The sequence below is a fragment of the Strix uralensis genome, chromosome 3 (assembly GCF_047716275.1).
Source record: "Strix uralensis isolate ZFMK-TIS-50842 chromosome 3, bStrUra1, whole genome shotgun sequence".
Classification (NCBI taxonomy): Eukaryota; Metazoa; Chordata; class Aves; order Strigiformes; family Strigidae; genus Strix; species Strix uralensis.
The window spans coordinates 88814978-88834243 of NC_133974.1; the positions used below are offsets into that span (position 1 = coordinate 88814978).

Below are 19266 nucleotides of genomic sequence, written 5' to 3' on the forward strand. Positions count from 1 at the left end.
TCTTTAAGAATATTGGTACCAAAACTGTACTCCTAACAACTTTATTTCATAGCCCTTGACTTTTTAAAGCACGCTTACGAGTATGCTTTGTGCCTTATTATTGTCAGCGTTCTATTTTCACTTTCAGTATGTCAAAAGCTGCACATAACTAATATATGCTCAGATAAACCTAGTTAGGAGACTACAGGCACACTGAAATATTAATATACAAGTTAGATGTTTTATTTAGCTTCTGCAACTGAATAAGTTTATCAGGAAAGAAACCATCATTCTGTATCTCTCTTCCTATTACAATGACAAAGCAAGTTATTTTAAGGGACAAAGGTATAATTAAAGTAAGGTGAACAAAGCCACGCTTGCCTTTGTTTACCAAGGTACAAAGGAAGTTTCTAAAATGTAACTAAATCGGTTTTTTAGAATCCCACATGAAATGTCAACAACCCATTGTTTTGCATTGTGTTTCTTGACACAAATGTTTTAAATCCTTTTTGTCTCCCCTCAATCACATAAAACAATAACGGAAAATCAGGCAGAAGCATAGTGATATAACATATTAGAGTATAGGTCTGAAACTTAACCAAAGAATACATTTAAAGTAGAAAAGGTGAAGGGAGGGCTAAAGTTATGCATCAAAAAAAAGTTACTGAGACAATGAACTCAGGAGAGTTTTGAGACTTAAAGGAAGTCAAATCAAGGATTAGCTGAGCAGAGTATCACAACTATGATAACGTTATTCCACACAACACTTCAAAATACATGTAGTAACTTTAACTTGCTAAGGATTAATGTAGGAAAACTAATTCTTGCCTTTTTTAAGACAAAGTTTCTTTGCCCTCGAAAAAAATAGTTTAGTAATGACTCAAATAACCAAGCAAAATTAAACCCAAGTTCCACATTTTTAAAACAAAACTAAAATTGGCTTTCTGTGTCTAGAATACTCCAAAAAAGGTAATCTAATTTTCAAAAGTTCAAAGAGCCTAGAAATTCCTCTTCATTCTGAGATGAGGGATTTTAAAAGATATCTTCAAGAGATACAAAATAAAGTTTTGTTAAGTTCATATATTTATTTGTATGATAGTAACTTTTCTGCAGCACAACATCATATTGTGTATAAAACATTGAGCACACTGCTGAAGATAATAAAAAATCAGAAATATGTGAAGTGCCGTAAGTGACAAGAAGAAAAGTACTGAGATAAAGATGTGTTCTCAGACTACTAATATAAAAGATGGAAAAAGTTCAATGACATATCTACTAGCTTTCTTTTAAACTCTTATAGTAAGATTTATTTATTATCTGGATATTGAACAAATTGAAATCTGAACTGCCTTGCAACAATAAGAATGAGCTTTGTGATTCCTTCCTACAAGCAATGAAACATTGCTGAACCTCCTAACTGTCAAATTCTGACACTGCAATATGACTAGAACATAATCAACTTCTAACCTAAAACCTTTGGATCTTCTTGTTCACTTTCAAAAAGCATTATTCTCATCAACTTGAAATCTGAATTTCCTAAGGACAGAAGGAAATCTCTACAACCTTAAATGAAGACTGTGTATTTTTCAAAGGTATACGATTGCTTACACACATTTAAGGCTAGATTCAGAGCTCACTAGATGAAGGTCTTTGGCAAATGTTATACAAAAAGCCAGATTACATGAAACTCACACATACAACTAACTCTCTGCCTCAAAGTATATCAATACAATTAGAAAAAGATACAACAGTTTTAAGAAAATCTCACAAGGCAAGCTGCACCAATCACATCTCTCAAGAAGCACATTAAATGCTTAGGGGAAAAAAATTATATGTGTTGGTAGAAACTGTTTTGCAAGAATACTGAGACTCAACTGAGAAATACTGTATTAATACTGTGGTGCTAAATCAGCACGGGCACTGCCATTCCACACCTACAAAAAGGCAGTGGTAAGGCCTTCATCGATCTCAGTGAAGCTGAAGCAGGCTCTTCACTTCTGCTCCTGCACTCAAATAACTTTACCACATGGACAATGCAGGGAAGTCTGACAAACCATGCTGTCAAGTCATTCAGACATGCATAAGAAATATTGAGGTCCTGGCTGCATTCTTAAGGGAATTTAAAAATTACTACTGTTCTTTAGTCAGGATATTACAGAGGAAAAAAAAAATAATCACAGGGCAAAAACTTGTTCTTAATGCTATTTTTGATCAGTATGACTCACACCTAGACATTCACATAGAAACATGCAGAAGAAGAGGACTGATCAAGATGGACTCAACATATACAAATTTATTTAATCTAATCATAATAAGCGTTGACACAAAAAGTATCAAAAATCAAAGAAACATTTAAAGTGACCAAAAGTAAGCATCTTCAGATACACAAGCCAAAAATGCTTACTCTCCTTGACAGTAACATTTAATGACATTCAATCCTGGGGGTATTTTCTTGGAAGTATTAACTTTGCCACAACTTCCTACTACACCTGAACAACACCTTTACATAATAAAGACAAAAAGAATCTGTTTGAAATCCATGGCACCCATCAAAACCACCTGAATGCCCATACTTACTGTTGATCTAGAGCTATGGAACAAGGACAAAATGCCAAATAACCAACTACTACATCCTTACATTTTCTGCAGTCTTTTTATTAGTATATATTAGTGATCTGTCTAAATAGTTCTCATTTATAAATTCTTCTCTTCACATAGGTAGCCCAGAATGTTGTTCATACAATTAGTCAAGATGAAAATACAAACCAAAACTTTAATGACTACTTACACTATGTAAAACACTAAAAAGTTAACTTTCACATTGAATGTTTTATTAATTGCCCTAGTTTTTTGTTCCTCTGGCTTTAACACTTTTTTTAAAAAAACACTTTGAACCGCCTTTTCCATTTACTATGTAACTTACCTTTAGAAAACAATCTTTTCTATGCTACAGCAACTTGTTGCAAAGAAGAGTAACTAGTGCAACATATTTACCAAGGAGACCCTGACACACTGGGAAAGTCCCTTCTGTACAAACAAGAGGAAACATACTGGTTGACAGGAGAGATTCTCACTGAAAACACACCTTTCACCACGAGCAATGTGAAACTCCCTGAAGTACATAACGTGCTAGAAAGTATCCCCTTCCCCCTCCACGGTATTCTTACAGGGCATATCCTAACAGAACGAGAACCCGAGATGAGACAAATTAATCTAATATTCTAGAGAAGTGTTAAAGGGCACTTAAGTTGGCAGTCTTCTCTTACACAGTACTTAAAACAATAACTGGGTTGTAAATTTCATACAAATACTGAAAACAAAACCAACATTTTAATGTTAAATTAAATGGGTGCACACATTTAACTATTCCCCTCTTCTTGAATTGTTACTGTTGTTGACAAAGGGACCACCGCACATTTTGAACAGAGTGTTTATTACTTGGGAACAAGAGAACAGAGAGCTCCTGGTATATTAACAACTAACATACCTACAAAACATACAGTTACAGTACAGAACATTACTTTTAAAGCAAATCAATTCATTTATGCATTATCCATATCAAAATGGAAGTATGGTACAACAAAGTTTTCACTTGGTGTATTTCAATGTCCTTCCACTCTTCAGCGTCAATTAAAACCAGTAGTATTCCCAAGCCATAAAAGATGCCAAAGAATATTGAGTGTCTCTTGCAAAACTATAGGAAAGCTGTGTCACCAACCCCACCTCCTCTGTTGCATTAACAGCACAAAATGAAATTATAACCTGTTACAAGAAACTATCTTCTTTATACTAAGAACAGCACAGAGATTTCTAATGTATTTTAACACAAATTGCTGTAGTAAAGGTGTCATACCTTCCAAAAGAGTATTTCAAAGTTATTTACCAAATAATGCTTCCTGGGTACAGAAATGATTGTTCAATAGGTCTCTTTAATTGGGAAAAAGCACCCAGGAAGTGAAAGGACACTCAATCAATCAGTGCTAGGCAAATTCCAAGTAGTCTGAAGGATCTTTTAGTTATTATACAAACTTCAGACACATGCTGTTTCAAACTGTAGTCAGAAGTCAAGATATGGTTTCTGGTAACATCTTGCAAACAGAAGCCTGGGTTACAAACAATAGTAAAGCTCTAGTAAGTGTTTTTGGGTTAAGCTTAAAAAAACCCACCAAACAACTTTCCCTTTCAGAAAGCATTTGTTACAGTGCCAAAAAGGCAACATTTTCTAGTGCAAATTAATGCCACCCAATCCTTAAAACTCTATCTTCTTCAACTGGGGCAAAGTGAAAACTAGTACCTGTCTGAATTGTCATCAACGTCCCGTAGAATTGCAGCATTTTGCTTAACAACACATTATCTTGCCCAAAAACACAAAACAAATGAGGGAGTAGGACACTAAAATACTGCTTTCTATGAACTTATTTATGAAACTAAGGAGACTACTGAATTCATTCAAACCTAGTTAGAACAAGTAGGAATGCACCATGGAATAAACAAGACAATCTTGTTAATATTGCCTGTGCATACACACATACCACGCACTTACATTAAGAGAAAAAAATAATTATTCAAATATTATGTATAGCCTTTTAGGAAACAGAGACATTTTCTTATCTCCACAGTTTTTCTTTGGCCCTTATTTGAACTTGACTTACTGGTTGTATCCAAACAAAATATATCCACATGGACTATAATTAGCAATCCAATCCAATTAAAGATATTGGGGTCAACTTAAAGGCTCCTGTCAAAAAAACAAACAGTTCTACAAATAGAATCTTCTTAAGTAGTACACTTACTTCAAAAGTCTGAATAAGCTTCCATCCCTATCTCATGTACACTCTTTCCATATTCCAGTGCAGGACAGCCAGAAGTGGCCTATACAGCAGCTGGCAGCAACAAGAGCTCAGGCTTAAAACGTCACTTGTCAGAAGTTTAGGCCTACTCATTTGCATGCTTCTTGCCTTGAGAGGTAAAGACCTCCATACGCAAAATGTGGGGAACCACGTTTGCCTATCAGCAAAATTTTAGTGAAACCTAAACAAACATTAGCAGAAGAGACTGCTGGAAGTTTCTTCAGTGTTGAAAAAAGCTGGCAATGCAGGTATCAGGTATATCATAATTTTCATAATAAAACTCCTAAACAGAGGCTAACTGACTCAAGTTGGAGCCATGTTTTCAGAAAAACGATGACGTATATACAAGTAGCCAGTCAACTAATAATCACATTAAAGAAAAAAGATTTAGAATAAAGGTCAAGAGAGATGAAACTGTTTATTCCTTTTCAGCTGTAAGAAAACAAGGGGTTTTATTTTATTTATTTTTTTCACATACACCCTTTTAATAACGTATCACAGGGGAACGTGAAAGAAACATCGCTGGCTATTTCATGCCTCTTAGATTCCCATCCAAAAGTAAACTAAGACGCGCAGCTCATATAAAGGCACCAAACAGCCTATAAGCCTGTTACTGCTCGTTACATCACGATCATTTGCATTTAAACCGCAATATATACCGGCGAGCTCCAGTAACTTTTTGTTCAGAGGGGCTGCACTGACCTGTCAAAACAGACCCGCACGGCGCGCCCGCCCCGCCCCGCCGGGCCCCTACACGGGCAGCCCCGGCGGCACCCGGGTACCCCTGGGGTGCGAGCAGACCCCCGCGCCCCCCCGCCGCCGCGCTCGGTGTCCCCCGCCCCGCAGCAACACCTGCCGGGACACCCCCCACCCCGGGGCGGACCCCGCCGCAGGCCCGGCCCCACCTGCGCGCGGTACCGCGGCCGGCAGCGCCCCGCAGCCCCCCGCAGCCGGCTGCGCGTCAACTTCGGCGTGTGGGCCGCGGCCTCCATGATGGCCGGGGCGGGCGCGGGGCAGGCGCAGGGCGGGGGAGGGGGGGCCGGTTTGTTTACTTGCAGCCAGGGCCGCCGCCGGCTGCAGCATCATCACCATCACTTGCGCGAGGCGCTGCCACCCGCGGCCCGCCGGCCGCGCTGCTGTTCCGAGCGCGGGGGCACGGGCGCGGGCACACACACACGCACACACACACACACACACACACACACGCTCACGCACGCACAGAAGTTCCCAGCGGGTAAAACCTCCGCGGCTCCCAGCCCCGCCATCCCGCCCCGCAGCCGCCCCCCGCGCACGCACAGCCCGGGGGGGATGCGGAGGGAGGGCGGGAGGGGAAGGGGGTTGGCGCGCGCGCCCGGCGGGGAGGGGCCGCCGCCGCGTGGGAACCGCCGGCCCCGCGCCCGCGCAGGCAGCGCCCCCGGGCGCGCGCCCTGCCCTGCCCTACCCCTGCCCCAGCCCCCCTCCCCCCCGCCCCGTTACATAACCTCTCCCCGCCGAAACGCCCCCTCCCCCCGCCCCGCCCTTCCCCACCTCAGCCCCACGCCGCCAGGAGGGCGACCCCCCCCCCCCCTTCCCTTCCCTTCCCTTCCCTTCCCTTCCCCTCCCCTCCCGCCCCGCCGCCGGCGCTAGGCCACGGGCGCCTCCGCCCCGCGCTCCCCGCCGCCCCCGGCCGCGCAGCGCCGCCGCCCCGCATCCCCGAGCGCGCCGCCGCCCCAGCGCCCCGCCGCCGCCGCCGCCCGGCCCCTCCCGCCCCGTACCTGCAGAGGCGGCGGCGCCGCGGGCGCTGCTGCGGAGCCGGAAGGCGGCGGCGGCGGCGGCTCCGGGGGGAGAAGGGGAGGGAGGGCGCCGCTGCCTCCTCCCCTGTCCCCCCGCCGGGCTCGGCGGTCCCTGGCGGCCGGTGTCTCCGCGGGGGCGGGAGGAGGCGGCTCCGGCCCCAGGGCGCTGGCGGCGGCGGCGGCTACATGGAGCTGCGCGCCCCGCTACGCAGGGAGGCGCCCGGGCGGGCAGCGCGGCCGCAGCATCGATGCGCGGGGTCAGGAGGGCGGCGGCGGCGGCTCCCCCCGGCGCACTCACCCCGGAGCCGCCCGGGCCCCGCTCTCGGCTCCTCCCGCCGCCTCCGCCGGGCTCGTTATTGACTTTCAGGAAAACTCCCGACGTCACTGGCTCCCCCCGAGTGTCTCCCCCTCCGCGGCGGCGGCGGCGGCGGCGGCATCCCCAGCTCTCGCGAGAAGCGCGGCGGGGACGGGGGGGGCCGCCAGACAGAGCGGGGGGAGCCAGACAGAGGGGGGCGGCTGAGGTGAGGGTGGGGGAGGCGGGGGGCCGGCGGCGGGAGCGGCGAGGGGGGCGGGGGAGGGGAGGGGAGGGGAGGCGAGGCCAGGCGGGCTGGCAGGGGCGGGAGCCGAGCCGAGCGGCGTGTCCCGGGCCGCGGGTGGGAGCGGGAGGATGGATGCTGGCAGCGGCGTCCGCCGGCACCGGGCGCTGCGCCGCGCCCGGGTCTTCCCTTGAGGCTGAGGCCGGAGTCGGCGGGCGGTCCCTGCCAGGCCGGGAGACCGCCCGGGCGCGGCCGGGGAGCAGCCGCCGGGGGTCCTGCCCGGGCTGGGCCGGGGGCCGCGGGAGGGAGCGGCCTCCGTCCCTCCCGGGAGCAGAAACCCGCCGCCCGCGCCGCCGCCCCTCTGCCCGCGGCGGCCGGGGTTTGCGGCGGCACGTCTCCCTGCCAGACCCCTGTTCGCGTCCCCGGTTTTATTTCCTTTGTTCTCGCACTCATGCCTTTACACGCTCCCTTATCTTGCCCTGGTACCCGAAGCAGTCCGCTTCGCTCTGCCAACTCTCCCAAGAATAAAAGTACCGGTCACACAGCAGGGAGCTGTAACTCATCCCCCCGACGAAGTGTTTAGTGCGTGCACCAGCCTCAATATTGCTAAATTATCTGCGGACTTCGAGTTATCCCAATGGGTAAACAAACATCTAGAGAAGCCTTACACCACCGTTCCTCAGCCCCTGACTCCCCGACGGTTCCTGTGGCCACCAGCAACGGAACGGGTACCAACAGGGCAACCGCCTTGCGGGGTGCTGAGCCCGGGGTGCTGCTTGCCTGGCAGCGGGGCCCTCCGGGCGGTGCGGGCCGGGCCCCTGCCCCGCAGTGCGCGCTGCCGCAGCCCCGGCCGAGCGCGGGCCCGCCCCGCGGCTTAGAGCAGGATGTTCATAGGGACGGTGCCCCCCACGCGCTGGTTTATGTGCACCCAGCTAGGTGGCTGTTTGTGTGGGTATGTGCATGAGTTTAGTGCGCAGAAGTACGTTTTCTATCATTTATGGTTTAAATAATACACACAGATTAACTTTCTGCAGAAATGCATCTTATACCTGTAGTTGACACGGACTTGTGCCAGAACTTGTTACTGCAAAGGGAAAACAGATATTTCTGATTGCTTGAAATACAAGTATTTGTACTGTTTCATCAGCGCAGAATTCATTCTAAAAATGAACATGAATACATTCATCAAAATTACATTTAAAAAACCAAAAAGTGTTCCTTTAGGATGCACCCCCTGATTGTTTTTTTAAGTTTTCCTTCCTTTCACACCCCACCTTCCTCTGCAACCTTTTGAAACATCAGTCCTCCTTTTCCCTGTGCCGCTACAGGGCTTCAGAGAGACTTTTTAGAGGATCTAAATAATCATATGAGTTGGCACAGGACTGGAAAGTTGCCTCCGGGGGCAGTGAATCCTTTCCCTGCTGCGGCAGGCAACCACACCAATAATCCCATTCATAAATATGCTGAGTTTTCTCTCAGAACTATTAAGTTTGTTAGCCACACTGTTCTTACGAGCAGGCTGCAGCCTAAACTCTCCATCCCTCTAATTCTGAAGAAAAATGAAATTTACTATATATTTGATTAATCCATCTTTTTGAAAAAGAAGTTAAAAAGGACCTTGCCAAGCATTACTTCCTTTCCAGAATTTATCATTCGGTCTTCCTCTTTCTCAGAAACACTTTACTAAAGTGAGTATCTTATCAATATTTACAGAGCGCCATAGTATCAATTATTAAAATACGTTTATTCACTAATGGCTCCTTTGATCGCTGTTGCTATGCTGCTCCTGAAAAACTAAAGGTGTAGTTCTTGGAACGTGCCTTCTGTTTGCTGCATTCCTCCGAAGGACCCAGAACCTGAGGCAGCATGAAATCTGCATGGGCAGTAGCTGATAGACTGGCAATCAGCTGTTCAGATGCCAAATGCTGAGTGTGAAATCTGGGCCCGCAGAAAGTCATGGTATTTGGTATCACTCAGATTGGGAATTTTTGTTGCATTCCTGCTATATGTTAATCCCTGCCACTAATGATCACAAATTTCTTATTAGTATTTGTATAGCTGATCATCCTAGTTTATTTCTCCTAATTTTCAAAAGTCACCTATGAGAGACTTCTTTTATGATGACGGTAAGTTTGATTACGTTTATAAATAGACACCTGGTGTAAATCACCCTGGAAAATCTGACATAAAAGCACATTTGTTTACATTTTAAAAGAAAAACAAATTGTACTGTTGTAAAAAAAAAAAAAAAAAAAAAAATTAGAGAGGATAACATTTACCTACAAGGAAAGATAGTCTTCTGTATTTTTAATTTGTTACAAATTGCTGAAAATGAAACAGTGGGCTGAAATCTGTTGTACTGATCTGGAGACTAAACATGCATTTTTTAGCAATACTTGACTAGGATAATTTTGATTTATCTATACAATATGGACAGCTATTCACAGGCAAATAATTTTTTTGCTCAGTATGACTTTAAAATCAGATTCACCATCATCTTACTCTTTAGAAATCAAATATCACTCTCTGTTTGGAAACTCATAGTTACTGGCTACTCCTAAGTTTTTCATCCTGCTCAGCTTTATATATTGACCTCAATGTGCTGAATCTAACCTGTCTTTCTTTTTTTTTTTTATGGATTATTAAATGTGCTTTATAAATAAATGTTATTATGCAACTTTTTTTTTCTTAAAGCATATAATAATTTTAGTGCTTGTATCTTACTCCAAGTCTTCAGAATGATTTCTTTTTACGTAAAGAGTTAATCACTGTAAATGGGGCAGAAATGACCCCTTGATTAATAACCAAATAGAGGCATACCTCTTTCAGAAATAACATGGCTGTGATATACATACTGTGAACATAATGAGGTTGTAGGTTCTGCAGAAATGACATCATTTTCAGATTAATTACAATGTGACATGAATTTAACGAACATATTAACAGCATATGCTAATGAAGAAAGTATTGCAGTTCACATGAGAAGGACAATAGGACTGCATGTAAATTCAGGAGAAAATGGGAACATCTGACATTACATGTTCCAAATACAGAATCATATAACAAACCAAATCAAACCCATTCATTGTCATCTATACTAGCACCACCAAGAAGGTTGATAAACTTTTATATGATCACTTGTAATTATGATTTCAACAGAAACCAAAGGGAAATCCTGCAGATATAATCTCTATAAATTTTGTCCTTTTTGAGGCAAAAAACCCCCCTCTTGTTTCACTTAACATGTTTATGTTAAGTGATATCACTACCAGAGTGATAGGGTCTAAGACTAGAGAGATATGCATCCTGAAAATAAATAGTTAAGTAGGAGAGGAGAAGATTCTGCCTGCAGAACACCGGTTCTCTCTGCCTCTGTGGATTACATTGCCTTCAGTTTAATTTCATTCCTTGTTTCTCATGTCACCTAATAAGCTTGCTTCCACTAAGAATGCATTTTTTTAAAAAAAAATAATAACTTGAAGTATAGCAATTTTTTCAAAGAAAAAAAAAACAGTAAAAAAGGACAGTGGGTCAGATGCAATCTCTGTTTTTAAACTCGCTATTACCGTCTGCCTTGTTATTTGAAAAGCACACACACATATCAGTGGAAACTGACAGGAGAGCAACGAAATTTGCTCTATATAAAGTGATGCTTAAAAAATATATTATACATTTTATTATAGTGAAGTTAAGGCGTTGCCTGCAAAAGTTGTGGCTTAAGTGTTACATATGTATAGCTCTTAAAAAGCTGAAACGATTCTATTAGTGATCTTAAGTTCAGCTACTACAAGGGGTAAACATGTTCAGCTTATGTTGAGCTGTGACTCTGGATTCTCTGTATTGTGGTAGGCACACAGACACTTCAGGACTTTAACCACTGCCATCCAAATTGTAGTCGTCTCTCAAGACAATTGGATTCCTTACACAAGAAAGAGCTCATTGTAAAGCTGCAGAATTCAGATAAGACATGTAGGAAAAACGTGGGCAGGGGATGTTGCAATTCACTGGACACTGGGAGGAAACAGAACTTATTCATGGTCAGATGGATTTTACCGTGCATTTTTTTTTCCTTTCTGCCACATTCACTTCTAAATAACTTTATTGCTTTATTTTCTTTCTCCTTTGTCTTTACTCTCTTTGAGTCTTAGTTAATTTTTTTTGTGGTATTTCTGCCTCTGAGGCGCTCTCAGAGGACAATATTCCACTTCATGTCCCTGGATATCTGTGATATGTTTGGGTAAAAAACATTAGGGAGTCATTTATTTATTTCTAATATATAAAAAGTTCAGAGAAAAGCCAACCTGGACTCTAGATTTTGCCTCTGCAGGCTGTGGTTTGCTATACATGCCACCAGTTCCATGAAACTGCTTCAGCATAGATGTCAGTGGCTGGCTGGGCTGACCCTTGTTGCTGGGTGGCTCCTACACATATTGTAAAATTCATCTGGACACAGAAAGTTCTCCTTTCTGCAGATGGTTGCAGTTCATCAGTGATTACAGAAGCTACTAATATATAGACATATTATTATTATTTTAGACCTGCAGGATGTAGGCTATCTGTGAATATGCACTAAAGCAAGATAACAATAAAGGAATTATTATTCTGTCCACTTATATTTTGCTGAGCAGCACTATAATTGTGCTTAACACAGTAGAGATTTTGGATAAAAGACTGTAAATATCACTTGATAGCATTTATTTTACAGCATGTTATTATTGCTTTATTATTAATCTTCTGAAGACCTAGGAAAGTGTTTTCCTTCCCCTTCTTTCCCGTACTCCCATGCACTGGAGCTCTACAAACACAGAGGAAGGCACGTGCCCTACCCCAGTGACCTTACCCTGCTTTGAAACCAGATATGACAGTAAGGATGACAAACAACGGGAGGGAAGGATGGGAAGAGGGCAGTAAGATTACACAGTTGCACAGTTTAGCTATACGCTTAACTTGATGTATAGGCCTTCAGCTGAACTTGGAAATTTTTCCTCAGTGAGAAAATAGTTTCCATGGTGCACAGATTTATCTGAGGGAGGTCAATCTACTACAGAAGCAACCCGAAAAAAAAAATAAAATGCCAGCCTTTCTGCCTGAGCTTTTTTCTCCCTCTCTTTCCTATCCTATTTTAATTTCATCAACACAGATAAAATATGTCTTTGAATCAAATTCTGCAATTACCAGCATACAGTGATTTCTCACACAGAACCTTATCTGTGTCCTGGTCTCACTTAATTGAAGTCAATGAGAAAATGCCAGTTAAGGCTAGTTAGGAGGATCAAGTCTGTAATGCATGAGAAAAATCAAGGAGTATAAAGCTTAATGGAGGGAGGGACAGAATTTTAAACAAATGTCTTCTCTTCGGAGGTTTTGTGACTAGGGCAATTTTCCCCATGTGGTCCTGAGAGGGTCACAGCTGCCTGAAGAGTTAGAAAGAAACAGCTGAGGAGAAAGTTAGTTGCTGACAGAGGGAGGGGGAAGCCATCTATTGCCAGGTTTAGTTCAGATCTTTGTCTTTATTTAGACCATTCCTCTGTCTTTGGCAAATAATTGGGTTATCAGTGGTACAGTGCTTTGAGTGTGTTACTTGGAGCACCTTCCTGTGCCCCTCGCTACGACGCAGACTTCACAGTGTGATTTGCTGGACAGCTTCCCTACTGTATCAATCACCTGATCTGTAGCTGAGATAGCCCTCCATCTTTTCAATCTCTAAGAGAGTGACTGAAGTACAAGGAAATTGTTTTAGTGTCAACAATAAAAGTATTCCACTAGACTAGACTGTTGGGTACCCTCATTGCCAAATGCTACCCTTGATCCAGTACATGTCAGAAAGTACCTGTATTTTCTGGAAACTAAGCTGTGACATAAAATCAAAGAATAACATGAAAGTTTAGAAAATGAAGACAGATTGGGGTTGCAATAACAAGGACCTCCTCAGATCTGTAAGTATGTTCTTGTTAATAATGAAATATAACGAGGTGCTAAAACATTAATGGAGCATTCATTAAGTCTTCGGAACTGAAGGACAGATTGCCTTGAAGACTTCAGTTACCTTACACTAGCTTGGCTGGTTTAACTGGATATAGATCTGCTTTGTACAAGGCAAAGCTAACAAAAGAATCTGTCCCTTCATACATACCTATTATATACGGTAATCTAGTATGAAATAAGAGGAATGACTACAGTAAGATTTTTTTTTTCCAAATTTGTTAGCAATCTGTTTAGTAAAACTTCACGATAACAGAAATCTGATCAATTATTGACCTCTTTATAATTTTATTTACCACGAGCTGAAGGAAAAAGAATGTGCATTAGCGAAGAATGGCAAGTTGTAACTATGTGCAAGAGACAAAAGTATTCATCCATCCTCTCCTAATGCCAAGATTTGAACAGGGTGCTCCTGAGCAGATGGTTTAACAGACTAAAGCATTAGTTTGCTGATCCTCCATGCTTGCTAATTAATTCTTCAGTTTACTAGGATTTAAGATGATTGTTAAAAACAAGGCTTCTCTTAAAATAAACTTTAGGTAAATGTTATAAAATGGTGGTTAAGATTATAATGTCTGTAACAAGAATGTTCTGTATTTTCTAGAAGAGATGCTCATTATCTTGATGTTCTAAATACTATCCCTAACAATTCTATCTCTGAAATTATCTTGTTATAAGAATTTGCTTTTGTTTTTATAGCTAATTAATCCTCTGACTTCCTGTTGGCACTCTTGGGTCAAGATTACGTCCTTGACTTCTGTGAGAATGGCATATACACAACCATGGGAAGGATTTAATCTTTTGTAACAGAAATTGTGCCCTCCCCCTGAAATGTTTTAAGCCCCTTATCAGGCAAAACGTAAAAACTGAAATATCTCCTTTATTGTTTTTAATGTCATTGTCATTCTAAAGAGTTAGGACTTCATGTAGTAATTGATTTCAGGTTAACATTAAAATGATGAATTCTCATTAAATATATTAAAATGCAGTATCATAGAGCAGTTTGCCATCTATTAGATTTAGGCAGCAGGCAAATAACTTATTTCAGATTTCATTTTTATAGCAGTTTTATAAACTGGATGACAAATTGAAGACAGCAGAAGTCCACCCAACAGAAATTCTGGGATTTATAACACAGAAATGGAAAAAGGAATCAAGGAAAAAATATGATGATAAAATAACATTTTACAGACAAAGTAGGAAGAAAACAAAATAGCACTAGGAAAACAAGATCTTCACTTACTAAAGCTAAGGCACAAATTTTGAAGCCCCATCTGTTGCTTGCAAAGGGTTAATCCATGCTGATATTAGTGGACTTTGAAAATTGTGAGTGGACTCTCAGAATGTCTCTCCAGTTGGCTCATGATGGCCTAAGAGAAACTCCTCTTCTGTGGTCTTGCTTTGCCACAGGAGGCACTGTGAAATTCTGCATTTGTCATTTTGTTACATGTGTGTCTGTATGCATTTTGTGATATCTTCCTTCAGGTAGAGGTTTGGATTTACTGGTGAGAATTCAGAGTTTTATGTTGTCTCTGTAACTGTTCCTTCTGTCAGAAACATTACTGGTTGTTTGTTACGTTAAAAATTCTTGGCAATTCCCCTTTCAGAACAACAGATAAGAATTCTTATTACTATTGTAAGGAATTCGTAACTCGCCTCATTCTATAATCTATCCATCTTGTAAACCAACAAAAAGCTATTATTATGGATGATTCAAGGGTGAACTTTTTAGTAAGCTGTCAGTATGTTGTCTTCAGCTCCTTTCAAAAAGTGTTTTTCTTATCCAAAGTAACTGCAAGGAATTTTGAAATAGTATTAATATATCCTTAACAGGTGATCTACACTGAGGCCACCAAGAATACAACATATTTATTTACATGACATCTGGATTGAAATGAAAGTAACACAATAATCTGCTCAGGGTGAATTAATGCTAGTAAACTTGAAATATTAATTTTAATAATTTTAGATAAGTAGGTTATTACCATATAAATTAAAGCAGTACTAGAATCCTATGTCCAGCCAGTGCTCACATTTTAAAAGCAGCTGAGACAATTAAAAAGGATTTAAAAATTAATGATCTGATGTTGAAATCTTACTTTATAGTGAAAGATTACAGTCTGATCTCTTTAAGAAAGGAAGAAATAAGATTTTGTACCATGTAAAATGTTTTTTCTGTGTAATAAATTATGGTAATTAGAGTACTCTATGGAGTACTCTATAATTCAACATATAAAGGCAATGTTCTTTTTTATGGGTCTTTGGGAAGTTCTCGTGAATGAAAACTGAGAGCAGACAAACTCAAAACAGAAACCTAGCTTTAGCAGTGAGCAGTATTAAATTTTGGAACAATATTAAATTGGAACAATTTGAGCAATGATTCTCTGTTACTTTAGATCACAATTAAATACCCTTGTTCAGCTCACCTGAAATTATAGTCTTCATGAAGAAATTAGGACAATGCTGAGTTTTGCATTAATTTGGCAGTCCAGATTGATGATCACAGTAATCTCTTCTGGTCCTAAAACCTGAGCTTGTGAAAAGTTTGAGGTTTTTCCTTTGAACCCCAGTATAGTGATCTGGAGACAAATATTGACTGTTAAACATAGACAAATATAAACAATAATTAAAAAAAAAAAAAAAAAAGATATCCCATGAGTAGTGGAACTGAAGAAACTGGGATTCTTTACAGATCAATTCTGTCCTATTTCCCACATAGTTACACTTCTTGACTCCAGCTGCCTTGCAGATCCCTAAAATCTCATCTATTCAATAATACGCTATATCCTCCCTATCTGCCCAAGACCTCTGTGATTTCTCAAGTTAATATTTTAGTCTTTGCCATATAGAAAACACTAGCAGTAGAGCGCTCCTCCACTCAGTGGCCAGTTTTCATGACAATTTTAGGAATTTACAGTTTCTGAGACTTTCACCTCTCTTTGAAACTTGTTTGGAAGGAGGAACATAAAAAGTTATTGGAGGAGGAAGGACAGGCAGGGAGACCAATGGGCGTAAAGATAGTGCAAGAATTTCCTTAGTTACCAGGCTGAAAATGATCAGAAAAGTTGTCCTTACATATCTACTTGATTTATCATAAATTTTAACAAAAAGTTCAAGAGGCTGAGGCTGCTTAGATAAATATAAATTCTAGGAAGGGTCCTATGCTTCTACCCTATGCTTTACACTAGTACATGGCAGTACTGGAGTATTAAATGCCACTTTACTCACAAACCAAATCCAGTCTTTTTGAAGGTGAACAAGACAGCTAGCTTTACTGCACGTAGAAATGCTACACAACAGATTTGGGAGGAGGGGGGAAGAATAGAAGAAGGTTACATTTAGAACTCTGAGAATATTTAGGGAGTCAGTCTGAAACGAAACATTTAACTCCCTTCACTAGCCAATAGGAACAGCTATCAGTAGGCACTCCAACTATGACATCTCTTTATGAATCATTGGTATGGGATTGTAGTTATAATAAAATCTTTTTACTTTTTAACACACAATAAAGAAAGATTTTGTGAGTTGAGAAAGTGCTTTGCACCATATTTTTCATTGGATTTATCTATTTGACAGTGACTTTTTAATCATAGCTAATTATAAATGATTCATCAGAAGGTTTTAAACCCTACAGAAATGTTTAAGTAACTCATGGCTATTACTGCTAGTAGTAGCCATGGCTAGTACTTTAAAATATTACGTTCATCTTAAAACAGAAGAGTAAATGCACTTAACGGTGTTGTTGTTCTTACCTTCTTGAAGCAAGTTATAAACTGATTCCTTTGAATCATCTACAAAGCACAGCACTACTAACAGACCTCACCTGGGCTGTAGCTTCATAGAATTTTTATCATTCATCTTGTTTTCAGGTAATTTATTCCTCACTATCCTTCATCTGTGCAAATCAATTTTATGCAAATGAGCCTGCCACTCTGACAGCTTTTTATTTCCCACTTTCCAGTTGTAAGCAAAGCTAGTAAAACTTTTCAAATCATACTAAAGGCCTGGGCGTCTTTCTGCATGGGGTAAAGGTGAAATTTTGAATAGTTTTTTCCACTGTCCCAGTCCTTGCAACCATTGGTAAGTTTATTTGTTTCAGAGGGCTTGTAATTAAGAATTACTATAATAAATCTTGAGCCTGGCTATAGGGTTACACATAATCATGGGAATAAGATGAAAATGGATTTCAGATTTCCACTCTTGATTAAACTTCCCAACTGCACATTTAGAAGTCTAATTTATAGACTTCTAAGTCTAAGTATAGATACCAGTTAGAAGGCGAATTCCCTGAGGGTTTCCATGTTGTTAATGGCCCTGAATCACCTTCCAGAAGAACCTGCCTGTCTCCATTTGCTTTATGGGTGGGCTCAGCAGATTTGCTTTTTAATTCAAAATGTAATTTGTGTATCTAAAGTTACACAAGGTGAATATTGTCTTGCTTCTACTTGTCAATTCCACAGCAATTTCTTTAATTTTTAGGGAATAATTTTATAATAGAGAACGTTGATACAGAAGAAAAGAAAGTTTTAGTGCTCTGCTAAGTACCATCTTGGTTTGGTTCTTAGATTATATTATACCAAAATAAATGTGCTTTGTTTCTTGCAGTACGAAAGAAAAAAAGTTGATTGTTAGAGAAGAGCCCTATCCTGACAATAAACCATTGTCATTTTAGGTTAGAAGAAGTGATAAACCCTTTATTCTTAATCCCTTTCAGTATTTCCCACTGTGTACAAGATGCTTCCCAAGTGTTTAATAAACACAGGCTCCCAAAAAATTCACATCTTGCAGCAATTTAACGGAAAGAAGTCAGAAAACTGGGAAACAATGTTTGTACAGGTCCACAAGACAGGCAGGTTTTCATATGACTTAAATTTGAGCTACATGAGTTAGATGAATTTGTGCAAACCATAAAGTTGATGTGAAAATATTTTCAGCTCAGAAACAGAATGTGACAGATAATTATTGAATTCAATACTATAGGTTTTTTCCCTTGGAGGGGGTGAGGAAGAATTTATTTGTGTTTCTCCTCCCTTTCTAGCTCAAATTTTCACAAGGTTTGTAGAAACATAGTACTTCTGAGATCTCTATATCCCTTCCAAATTTGACTGGAATTGGATAATGGATTCAAAAGACAATGACAACATAAGACAACTAGATAACCTATGAAAGCAGGCTAAAACCTATGAAATTTTGATGCCCTCAAGTTTAGAGGGCAGTGGAACAGCAGAGCTCTTCAGTGCCACTTTATACTTATAAGCACCATTGTCTTCTCTGCACCTTGCTTCTCAAATAATAAATGAAGTGTAGACATAAGTTTCCCGAGCTTCAGCACACGGGACCCCAAGGAACATCTGGTAACAATATTTTTAATTTCCTAGGAGTGGAACAGCACAAGCTTTATGAGTAACATTCAGTGTCTTTTTATCTTCTAGTGGAAATCTGTTTTATTTTATAAACAAGGAAGTATATCATAACCTAAGAGATTTCTTCAGGAAACAACAAAAGGTAGATGTAGCTGTTGCTGCTGGCACTAAAAAGGTACAGATGCAAACACCTGAGCTTTGTCTTAACAAACTCAAATAATACTGACTTAAATCTTTACCTTGCAACCCAGGAAACTGAACTGCATCATCATCTCAGTATGATCTGTGAGCAGTATTTCTCAACCTTCAAACACTAAGTCCAAGTCTTAATTTAAGTCCATTATCTGTGATAGGAGATTCATTGAGAAGTTAAATGAATAAATCTGCAATAGGATTTCAACACCTCTCTGTAGTGATTTTGCAATTATTTTATTCCATATCTCCCCTTCACAGTTAAGTGGCTAATGAACTTCCTGATAGCCAGTCTTCCTTTTTTAAATATCCCTACAGTTATGCGAAAGTTGTCCCTGGCTGAAAGGGATGACTTCTTTGGTGGGTTCATCTCCTGTCCATGAGGTATGCTCCTGAAGCTATGGTGTCCTCCAGAGAGGGATAATATTGTTTTATTTTTTTCACTCTTTTGAAGCTCCAGGTACTTTTTGAACCTCTATACATTTGCAAAACTACATTTCATTTGTGGTACTAAATTCAGCAGTTCTTCACAAAGATCATCAACATATGCAGAGGAGAAGGTGATATGAGAAGTACTCATAAAGACAGTAAA

General features: G+C 41.0%; 1 protein-coding gene across 2 annotated transcripts in view; it reads right to left on the reverse strand.

The window, feature by feature from the left end:
* AKT3 (AKT serine/threonine kinase 3) overlaps positions 1-7016 on the reverse strand; it is a 161159-nt gene extending 154143 nt beyond the window's left edge. Inside the window, exon 1 of one of the 2 annotated variants that reach the window (XM_074863247.1) lies at positions 6584-7016. The gene's annotated coding sequence lies outside the window, so the exon portion shown is untranslated. The remainder of the gene's footprint in view (positions 1-6583) is intronic. The other variant, XM_074863248.1, reaches the window with a different exon arrangement.
* Between the last annotated feature and the right edge of the window lie 12250 nt (positions 7017-19266).